At 29.4% G+C, this 12,364-nt stretch overlaps 1 long non-coding RNA gene across 1 annotated transcript in view; it reads left to right on the top strand.

The window, feature by feature from the left end:
• Nucleotides 1-8,437: 8,437 nt before the first annotated feature.
• Nucleotides 8,438-12,364, top strand: part of LOC106793837 — a 10,047-nt gene continuing 6,120 nt past the window's right edge. Inside the window, exons 1-2 of the long non-coding RNA XR_001382468.1 lie at nucleotides 8,438-8,590; nucleotides 9,031-9,354. This is a non-coding gene — a long non-coding RNA (uncharacterized LOC106793837). The remainder of the gene's footprint in view (nucleotides 8,591-9,030; nucleotides 9,355-12,364) is intronic.

Raw genomic sequence — 12,364 nt, 5'->3', positions numbered from 1 at the left:
TCGAAAAGTTTCTCGTTAAGAGTCTAACAACTGGTCAGGTAGAATGAATTCCCGTTTCGTTCGGAAAGGATGTTAAAAAAGGGATGGCCTCGTAAAATTAGGCCGAGAGCATCGGTGAAGACGTTAGCGGTTATGGTTGTTGTTGTATGGTTAGTTGTTACGCGACAACATTATTCCCACCGATCGTAAAATTAGCTGCTATCATAATGCAGATAATTTTTCGGTTACGACTAATTTTATGCCAAACCGAATGACATTCTATTCCGAATAATTCGTCCAAAGTTTTCTTTTTTTTTTTTTTTTAAAGTCTCGATTTTTTTCTCAATCATTGGTGGTGTATTCGAAAATATATATATAAAAAAAATAATATTCTCTTCACTGTGTCGGATTCGTTCGGATAAATCATTCGAGATACTGTATGCAATCATCTTATTAAAGATAATTTTTATGAGATACAATATAAACATGATCGTCCACAAACGTGAGATATAAAAATAATTCGATTACCTAAATAAGATGATACAAAGTTGTGATAGATATAAATGATTCACAAATTATATTTCTTTTTCAAAATTAACATCCAAAAAAGAAAAAAAAAAACAAAGCCAATTCAAAAGAAGTACTTACACAGATCACGCATAAACATTTTCAATTTGTTTCTATAACTTATAAAAAAATAAATAAAACGATTCCGTTTTCTGACAGTTATATTATATATCAAACAACATTATTATACCGTCGATGTAAATTATGACGTAATAAATGATATTTCGATATATTATTAAGATGAAAAAAAATAATAAAGATGAAGAAATATTAGGATGACGAGGTAAGACAAAAGGTAGCCGTGAAAGATCAAGGAAATAAGCGACAGTTTTGATAATCGGTGTGCGCGTTCGGTTAATGCCGACAAGAGATCGGGTCTCTCTCTCTCTCTCTCTCTCTCTCTCTCTCTTTCTCTTTCTTTCTCTTTCTTTCTCTTTCTTTCTCAACTCAGAGTTCTCAACTCATGCTGAAGATATAAAGATGCTTCTGTCGGTCTCTCATTTCTATAAAGAAAAAGAGAGAGAGAAAGAGAGATAGAGAGAGAGAGAGAAAGATCGTCGGTCGTTTGCCTCTATCTTTCCCCTATCTTCTCGACTTACCTTTCGATCTATCGTAGATGGATGCAAACACGAAGGTAGACACACGATACCTGTGCTTCGAATCTACCCGGGTCCTCCTCGGAAAGGGATCGATTGCCATAACGTTGGATATCTTTAACGTTAGATTTATTAACACGGATATATCCAGTAGGTATAACGTGCCAACAGAGATAACCATCATCATCTTGATCAATTATCTTTTAATCTTATCACAAAGGTTACATAAAGTCTAATTTATTACAATAGCATTCATATATAATATATAATTTGAATACATTAAAATATATATATGTATATATGTATGTATGTATTCGTGTTGGATTATAATGATATTCGTTTGATTCTACTCCCCCCCCCCCTCTCATTCTAATTTTCGAAATAATGTTTATTTTTATTTCGTGAAACATTTTTTTTTAAGAGAGATTAATTTGGCAAATTTAATTTGACCCATAAATTCTTCCTACGATTTATTTCAACGTTTTTACGGAATAATAATAATTATAATAATAATAATAATAATAGTAGGATTCGTGTCTAGTCGTATATTTAAAGTGAGATCGTTTCTTTCTTCTTATCTTTTGATAAACGTGCCAACTGAGATAACCATCTTTCTATGATCAATTATATTTTAATCTTATCTAAAGGAATGCAAGATTTATTATAACTGGTTTTATGTAATATATTTGAATATATTCATTAGATTCTAATGAATTCGCTTGACCTATGAATTAATTCATTAATCCTAAAAACGTATAAATAATTTCCATTCTGTTTTTTTCTCCTTTTTTTTTTTTTTTTCCTCGAAACATTCATTCTCCTTCATTCAGTTTATTTCTCATTTTAAACGTACAACTCTTACGAATATAGTATATATAATAAATAATTTCCTCTTTTTTTCAACATCTAATTTGTTAAATTCAGCTTATAATTCATTCGAATGTTCGATGAATTTTTCAATTAATTACAGTTTGCACAATGATATCCTAGAAAAATTCACCATCACCATAGAATATACATAATCCTAATGACGTCTAAATAAAACAATAATAATAATAATTAATAAATGTGTGTCGCAGGGAAGTTGGACAGGGTAAGAATTTAAATACGTTATTTCGATCTTATTGAACGTTTCGTCATTTCTTCGTGATTTCTTTAACAACTGAAATATTATTATACGACTTTTTTTTTAAAAAAATAATATAATAATAAAATTAATAATAATATCTATTATCTTTTATTATATCACAGAAATCCAAACACAACTTAACCATCATTCAAGCCATCACGTTAAATATCTTATCACATCGATGAGAATCCTATCTATATCTATCAAAGCTTTCACGGAATGATGGTGTATCACAGTTGTACCTTAACGTCTGGCAGTTCTCATTGGGTATCTTTGGCAAATCTAGATGCATCATCGTCGAGAGATGAATCGGTGGGATTAACTAACGCCATGTTAAAGGAAAAGAATGAGAAAGAGAAAGAGAATTAAATGGATAAGAGAGTGAGAGAGAAAGAAAGATATAAAGAAAGAAAGAAAGATCATCGAGGTTGAGAGTCTGATCGTTCAGGCAGATCGTCGAAGCTTGAAAGAAGAAGAAAAGGCACCGCGACGTATAATATCGGTCCTCTATCCTTCTCTCTCTCTTTCTCTCATTTTGATTATTTTCTCTTTCTCTCTTTTCTCTCCTCGCGTTTGCTCGGAGCTTGCGTGCCAGTCAGCATTGGCAAGTAATTTCTTGCACGCAATTGCCCGCTACTGGAATTGCCTGGTAGGCGACCTCAGTCCGTCAGTCATTTACTTTTTAAATCGATCCTACTACCTACCTACCTACCTACCTACCTGCCTACCTACCTACCTACCTGACTCCTTGCTTGCTTGCTTCCTTACCTGCCTGCTTGCCTGTTTGCTTGCTTGCTTGCTTGCTTGTCTGCTTCCTTGGCTGACTGACTAACCCTGGTTGAGCCTGTGCAAGCTTACCACACGAAGAATTTTCCAACGTCATAGCGACAAAATGACCTTAACTATCCTCTCATTTATCCTCTTTTAAGTTATACCATTTCTAAACATTGTTTTCTAATCTTTAACCTCTCGCAATTTGTTTGTACCCCCTTTCTGTTCTTACTTATACAGATAGGATGTGTGACGTGGATGTTAAGTTTCAATTTTGTATCGAAATGATATTATTGATTTTATTTTTTTGAATAAGTTATTATATAATTTATGATTTTCGAAAATGTGTGTGTGATTAATACTATCTATTATTTATTACTTTTAATTTGTATAATTTTTAWATATTGTTTTCTAATCTTTAAYCTCTYGCAATTTGTTTGTACCCCCTTTCTGTTCTTACTTACACTTATACGATGTGTGATATGGATGTTAAGTTTCAATTTTGTATCGAAATGTTATTATTGATTTTATTTTTTTGAATAAGTTATTATATAATTTATGATTTTCGAAAATGTGTGTGTGATTAATACTATCTATTATTTATTACTTTTAATTTGTATAATTTTTAWATATTGTTTTCTAATCTTTAATCTCTTGCAATTTGTTTGTACCCCCTTTCTGTTCTTACTTACACTTATACGATGTGTGATATGGATGTTAAGTTTCAATTTTGTATCGAAATGTTATTATTGATTTTATTTTTTTAGAATAAGTTATAATTTATGATTTTCGTAAATGATCAATACATTATTTTCTGTTATAAATTCGAATTAAAATATATGATTTATTAATTTTCTAATCTCTTCGTGTTTAGTTTATTTTGTTTTTTGGTTTATCTTTGATCGATAGATTATTATCTGGTAATATTGAATTATTTATAATTAATGATATATGATTTTATATCTACTCGTATTAATGAAAAAAAGAAAACAATCCTTCTCGTTGATCCAACTTGTAATAATACATATATATATAAATACCTAATCGAGAGAGACACACACGAAGAAAAATGAGTTGCACGAAAGGTATCATTTGCGAGGAAATTGGTTAAACTTTCGAAAAAAGGGTATAAATGTATATCGTGTGTCCATTCTCGACGTTATCGTATTAGCTTCATCTCGTTAACTTCAAAACGAATGATCTTAATCTTCGTGACCAATCGATTTATCTTATTTCTTTAAAACAATCATTATAAAAATGATCGATTTATTTCACAAAGTATTTAATTATTTCAATCGAAATCAATATTTAATCGTCTAGAAAAGAAAGAAAGAAAGAAAGAAAAGAAAAAAAAGAATGAACAAAATTATGAAACGTCAAAGAAAATCGTATCTTCGATATCGATTATCAAAATATTAACATAAATTACAATAATTACAAAATATTCATTTTATATATCAGTCGTAATACAGTGCCGTGTTTCATCTCGAAGGTATGTAAATTGTTTTTTCAGTCGATTATCGATCGTTTCACTTGCCACTATAATGTCCACACGGAAAAATACCGTATTTCAAAGATAAGATCAAAGGATTTTGAAAACAAGAAAAAAGAGAATTAAAACATGAAATAAAAAAAAACAGAGAGAGAGAAGATAGAAGATATTATTTATCTTTTAAAATGGAATAAGAAAAGGGAGAAAATAAGGGAACAGAAGTTATTCTTTCAATCGAAGGTAGCAATAAAGAATAATTATCCATCTACTGTATATATGTATTTTGTTTTGTTTCCTTTATATCTTTTTTTCTTTTTTTTTTTTTGAACCGTTGCAGTTTTGCATTCTCGTGCACGAAAAGCTAACCGAGCTAGGAAGAAACTGGAAAACGAATAGGAACAAAATGACTTTATCTTAATCATCTGCAGTTAATGCTTTTCTAGAGCGAGCGTGAGGAAGATGATCGTGAGAAAGATTCAACAATTTCTTCATCTATTTTTTAGAAAATAAAAATTGCGTAAAAAAGGGAGACAGAGAGAGAGAGATAGAGAAGGGAGGAAAAATATATAGGCAGGTAAATAAATAGGAAAGGATTTTTAAATGTAAATTAGATAAATGGTATATAATCGATCGAAGAAATAGAGCGTATAAAGTATATAGTTTTATATATTTTATTTATATTTGAATAATACACGAACCAATGAAATCAACGGATCATACGGATACTCCGTAAGTTTTATTTTTATCATTTTTGTTCTTTTTTTTTTTCTGATCGCTAAGCGGCCCGGAGTTTTGCAAAATTGTAAACACTTAACGTACGTGTTAAATTGTTGAATAATAACAGATTAGGACGAACGTTAGGGAAACAACACTTTAATCTTTAAATGTTCTTCCTACGAGTAAGATCGTGTCGTCGTATTCGTCTTTAATTTAATTCGTTCTTTTTTTAATACGTGTTTTTCTTTTTTCTTTTTTTTTCTATTTTCTTTTTAATCGCCTGTTCGCGAGTGTATCTTTTACGTGTCTCACGATGACGCACGAAGAAAAAGTATAAAAGGTATTTTAAATATTTAATTATCTTTTTTCTTTAATTGACTGTGGTTTCTTTAACACGTTTTTTTTTCTCTTTTTAGATTATTAGGTAGAGTATTTACGTGTCTTATGATCGTATATAAAAATAATTGTTTTGTTATTTGATTATGCGTTTGTATTTTTGTTTTAGCTTTATTATTTCTAATTGATTAATAAGATTGATTTATTTTTGTGTTTTTACATATTTTTAAAAATTATAAAATATAAATCCTAATATATAAAATAACAATAGATAATCTAATTTAAATATTTGATTGATCAGTTTTTTCGAAAAATTAATAATAATAAATTTCACTTTGATCATATTGATTTTCATCTCGTTTCATTATCAATATAATTAATTATTTTTGTTTAAATATCATCTAGATCATCATCAACACATCTTCATCATATTTTAATGTAATATACAAAACGAAAATTAGAATTTATCGAATTTTTGTAGAAATCAATCGTTCCAGTTTCATAATAAAAATAAATTCAACGTTTAAGGGAAACGAATATTAAATATTGATTTTTAATATTAATAGAATTTTGTAAATACATCACAGAAACATCATCACCGACCGTACAGAAATTTCTTCCTTGATTCTCGTCATCTAGTTCCTTCTGTTTCCTGCTCCTATGAGAAATCACTAGGATTAGGATTACCCTGTTAAATATTTATCGACCATGGAATAATATTCAACGTTATTGGAAAAATTTGTAACGTACTGTTAGTTGGTGATATTAAATTGTTTCAAAACTAACGAAAGGGATTTTCCTTGAAATAAAATTTGTAGATTTGATTGATCATAGTTGAGCATCGTTTTTATCATGCGTCGGGATGCAAGTTTCGTTTGTTCAACTTTGACTAGATGGCAGCACTGCACGCTTCATTCAATAACCCTTTTTACGTATTCAATGAATTTTTACTACGTTTACAATTTTCTTTGACTTTATTTATCACGAATCGAAACGAAAATAGTTGTATGACAGATTACGTACGTAAAAACATATAAGAAAAAATATTTCTAATATTTTGATAATTTAAATCTTGTAAACTATCTTTTGATAGTTTAAATCTCATACGCGTTAACGCTAACACTTTATTAATTATTTCTAACACATTTCGTATATATAAAAATATAATGAATAAATTATTCGTACGATCTTTGCAGTATTGATGCGATTAAAAGAACGACGATTTAATTAATCAAATAAATATCGCACGAAAATACAAAAATACTAACGAACCGAAAGATACCATAAACTTCAATTGAAAGTTTGTTAAATTTTGATGAGAATCAAACAAAAGTTGCAATAGATTTTCTCGAAAATGGTGACGTATCGTTCGATTAGATTAAAATTAAGCTCGAAATTCATCGAATTTATTTAGCGTCAGAATTAGTTGAAATTTCTGCAAGCCTATGGGGTGCGGAGAGGGGTGGGGAGGGGTGTGTAAGCCAAAAATTGTTACTTTTTCATTCGAGTTTCATTCGACAATGTTTTAACATATATTATTAACAATAAAACATATTATTATTATCCGATTAGATTAAAATGAGTCAACTAGGTTGCATTAGTCGAAGTCAAACCGAATGAGAAATTTTTCAGCAATTGTTTGCACAACGCATAATTTTCTCTCATTCTAATTCGGAGTCATTTTGAGTATTAGGGTAGCGGAAGCACGCGCAACGATATCCGCGACATATTGTTGAATACATCAACGACGAAACGTGATGGTAATTCGAATGACGATGGAAACGTGTTCTCGTTTAACGATAAATCCGTTAGCTATCTCCCATCCAAGGGAAAACTGGGAGCATCGGGAATCACGATAAGATTATTCCTTCGGAAAAGATTTGTCTCTTCAAATTTGTCTTCATCCAATTGTCTACTTTCAAAGAAAATTTCATTCATTTATTTTTAGTATATAATTATATATTTCTTGTCATATTATATATTTGTATGTGCACGTTTATAAAATATATTTCGATTTGCGCGTTAATACTTTGAAGTTTATTTGGACTTCGTGTTTGTTACAATTTTTAGTTTCGAATTATAATAAACGATAAGAGAAATATCACGAAAAGATATGACTATGTAAAATCTATTTCATTTTTATTTTGTTATTTGTTGTCCTTTTAATAATTTTATTTCGATTTTGCGTGAGTCAGGGTTTTTGATCGCACTCGACATTTCTCTGATTTGCAATTAAATTGATAAGAAATGTCATTGATATAGAGAACGCTTCTTTTTCTTTTTTTAAATGTTTATTCAAAATATTATTATTTTTTCCTTGCGTGTTCCCCTTTTTATCATTTTTTTTYTTTTTTTTTTTTTTTTYTTTTTTTTTTCCATAAAGAACACATACGTTTGAAATCATCTCGGTGAATATAAATTTGAATATATATTATATTCGTATAAGACATTTAATAAGAAATCATATGTTTGTTTTTTAATTTACTTACTTACGTCACGACTATCGCATTTAGATTTATTTCTAAGTTTATGTAAATGAATAAAAAAAAAAACAAAAAATTGATAAAAAATATCAGCGATAGAATGTATGTTTTTTATATTTATTTTTCTTTTTTTTTCACCGTTTCTTCAAAATATTATTATTATTATAGTGCCATGTGTGATATTTCGTATAAATAAGAAAAAACACGAGTTTAGATTTTTATATTATTAATATTACGATAAGTGAAAAAAAAAAAAAAAGAAAAGAATAGAAAAAGAAAGAAACAAAAATAAATAGATAGATAAAAGTCAGCAATAATTTTCCATCCGTTTTAATAACAGCTATTACGTATATAACATTGACTCGATGTAATTAAAAGCGTGGAATATATTCGTCGAACTAACAGATAGAGAATAACGCAGTGTGACGAACGAATAGAACGAATTAGCTTCTCGGTTCGTGATATCGAGTAATAATACCGGAGGCCCCCGATAAACGATTTAGTCTGGAAACCTCAAAAGGTTTTACTCCAACATTCAACGCCTTTAGAAAATTATCTTTCGTAATAATAATCAAATAATCGATTGCTTTTATACGACCAATTATTATTATCCACGGTGGAAAATTTCAAAATTCTTCGATTAATAATTAACAAAATTTGGTTCATCGTCTTCGCTGTTGTCACTCATTCCCTTCTTCGTTAATTATATTTTTATAATTAACACGATTACGATTAAATTGGCTATTTTTTTTTGCTTCTTACTTTATTATTTTATTAATAGAAATAAAATAAGACGATTGATTAATCGGATCCGGAATTAAAGTCTCATTTTTATTGAGAAGGTTATCAAAAAATGTTAACGTTAACCAGTAATGTGAAATTCGAATAAAACCAAGTGGACTGAAATATAAGTACGTTTTAAACAAAGATTCTTATTTAATCGAATGCGAAATGTTTCAGATAAATAAAGAAAGGAAGGATGCATTGGAAATTAATTATTATCGGATTCGCATATATTTTCATCATGTTTATCTCGTTTAATACAATTGTTGCGACCGATCAATCGAAATTTTTATATTTCGAACGAGATTTCAATACAGACATTACGCAACAAATAAATGAACCGTTAAATATGGTGCAAGGAGAAAATATTAAAAATTTAAATGCAAGGATAATAAAAGCACCACTTTTAGAGACAGTCAATCCTTGCAAAAATGGTCGAAGAATGGATACAACTGGAAAATGCAGAAGGGTATTGTGATCGTGCAAGTTTTATTTGAAAAGGTATGATTACGATCCAACAATATTATCTTTATTTTTTTCTTAATAATATTTTCACTTCAATCTTAATTATCAAATTTTTCAATTCTTCCTTTTTCATTAATATTTGATTTCAATCGTTATACAATTGCAAGTATTCAATTAATCTTTTACTCTAAATAAAACAAAAAATAAATCAATGTCGGTAGGAAATTATAATTATTAATGGAATAATATATATATATATATAATAAAAACGTATAGAAAAAAAGATGGGTAGGCGTTGATAATAAGCGTCTGGTCGATTATCACGAGTGTCTGGGTTGTTAAGATAAAAGTTTAATTTGCAACGGTCAGCTGTAATTCGTTGTGGTCCCTTGTTGGATAAGAAGATCCTAAATACGTCAAATTTATTTTATATTAATATGTAATAATAAAAAGATTATATAATACATATTGTTACCACGTATATTCCTAATAAATCGGATTAATCTAATTTCTTATATATTCGAATAATATATTTTCTCGCGATTTAAAAAAATAAAATTAGAACAAAGAAGAAGAGGAGGAGGAGGAGGAGGAGGAGGAAGAGAAAACATACGTTTGAAAAGCTTGCGTGACGTTTTAAAGTGAAACGTAAAAAGGGATTGATCATTTTAATATAAAAAAAAAAAAAAAAAAAAAAAGATAGAAAGAATTTATCGACAGATTTTTTTCTTCTTCTTCTTCTTCTTCTTCTTTCTTTTTCTAGCGTTGACGTTCATACATTCGAGAAACGACGACGAATGCCACCACACAAAATATGTCGGATCCGATAAACTCTTTCGTTTAGAAACACGCATTAGTCACTGATAACGGTGACCTTTCTTTTTTTTTTCGTTTGCTTCATATGTAATGACATTCTTGATACTATGTGGTCATCTTCAATTATAAACTCGAGTCAGACATCAATTTTTAAAAATGTATTTCCCGTTTGAATTCCCCCTTTTCAAAGCCCTCCTCTCCACCCTTCCTCCTATTTTTATCGACGTAACTCGAGTTTTATATCCTTTTTTGTCGTACAAAAATTTTAATTACGTTCGACAAAACATATATGTATATAAAAGAAAAAAAAAAGTACATCGAGAGCACAAGGGACGACAACGTCGACTACGCAAGTTCCCAGAAATAATTTATCGAAAGAGTAAAAATAGTTTTCGTTGTGATATTCACTTAATGGTAGCATGATGATAATCGTTAATAATTATGGAAAATACCACCCATGGTTCTTCAATACGACGATTGTCATAATCGGCGACGCGTACTTCGGTCGGTCTTCTTCTTCTTTTTTTTTTTGGTTTTTTAAATTACATTTAATTATCTCCTTTCACACATACAATTTTTTCTATTATCTTTCCCACAGATTTTTTTGGTCACGTTGAATTACGGGATTTTTTTTTTTTCTATTTACGAGATTCGTCGTCGTAATTTTCCTATTAGATTGTTACGGTCATTTTTTTTTTTTTAATCTATTTCTAATTAAAAAATATCTATGCGTTTTATATTTAGAAAAATTACTCTCGAAGATTTATATCGTAGATAGAAGATTGAAAATTTTCGGCCCCTTTTTTCGTTTAAGAATCGATTTAAACGAACTAAGCATACTTAGTTAGTTAGATATCGCGTGGATTCGAATCGTTTAGGTATTGTTCGTTGGATAACCATTAAGATGATATCTAGTCTTCTCACTTTGATTAGAAAACAATGATTGGATACTTCATTCTTATTTAAATACTAAAAGAAACAAAATCTATTAATAATAATAATAATGAAATTGTTTAATCAATTGTTTATTTAGATATAACCGAACAACGTGTTTTCCAAATTATTCTTCTACGATAAATATATTCTTAGGACCGAAAAAAAATTGTCAAAAATGTATTTAATGTAATTAATAATAGAAAAAAAAAGGGGTGGATATTAACTAATAATGTAATAAAAAATTTTATAAATATTTCGTTTAATAATATAATAATAATTATTCTATACAACGTATATACAGGACCTTTTTTTCATTCAAGAAAAAAATAAAAAAGAAAAAGAAGATTTTTTGACTTACAATATATTCACCGAAAAAAAGGGGAGAAGTATTTTTATCTGAAAGAAAGCTAGTAGTAGTAATAGTAGTAGTAGTAGTAGTAGTAGTAAGTAGTCTTTTGCTAAAAGAAGAACCAAGTCGAGCATGATGTTCGTTCTTTCTTCCTTAACAAAAAAAGGAACGACAAAATGAATAGAAAAAGAAAGAGAGAAAAATTGACAGAAAGAAAGAAAAAGAGAGAGAGAGAGAGACAGACAGACGGACGGACAGACAGACAGAAATAAATAAATAAAGAAAAAGTGTATATACATGTATACACGTATATGCATTGACAAAGTACGACCCATACACGTATACATATGCGTATCTACTTGTACGTACATATGTACGTACACACATACATATTATATACTTCCGATATCTCGAAGAGAATGGAAATACTCTTTCGGATACGATAGGTGAGTGCCTTCGCGAATAAGAACGAAAAATATTCTTTCTTCGATAAAACCGTCGAGACTTTTTCCACCTCCTCCCCCCTAACCCCCCTCACACACACTCTACCTTTTTCTCTCTCTCTCTCTCTGTTTTTTCTTCTTATTTTTTGGATGGGGTTTTTTTTCTTTTTTGATCTCCTCACTCTTCTCTCTTTTTATCGGCGTCGCACGTTTGACATTCCATTCCAATTTGAGTTTCCTCTTCTTTCGTTTCCTCTTCCTTCTCTTTCTTTCCTTCTTCTTCTTTCTCTTTGACTTTCTCCATTTCTTGTTCTTTTTCTTGTTCGCTCGGGTTCACGTGTCGAGTCTTGTTTTTTAGACAGACAGCTTCCTCCACTTCAATTTCTTCTTCTTCTTCTTCTTCTTCTTCTTCTACTAGAGACTTTTATATTCCAATGGGAGAGAGAGAAGAATATTATATCTACGTATATGTGTGTATGTATCTGCGTCTGTGTGTGTGTGT

This window comes from Polistes canadensis, unplaced genomic scaffold (genome assembly GCF_001313835.1).
Source record: "Polistes canadensis isolate GaletaPanama2010 unplaced genomic scaffold, ASM131383v1 scaffold_19, whole genome shotgun sequence".
NCBI lineage: Eukaryota > Metazoa > Arthropoda > Insecta > Hymenoptera > Vespidae > Polistes > Polistes canadensis.
Note: the sequence above shows the minus strand (reverse complement) of the source record. Positions and strands in the feature narration are given on the sequence as shown.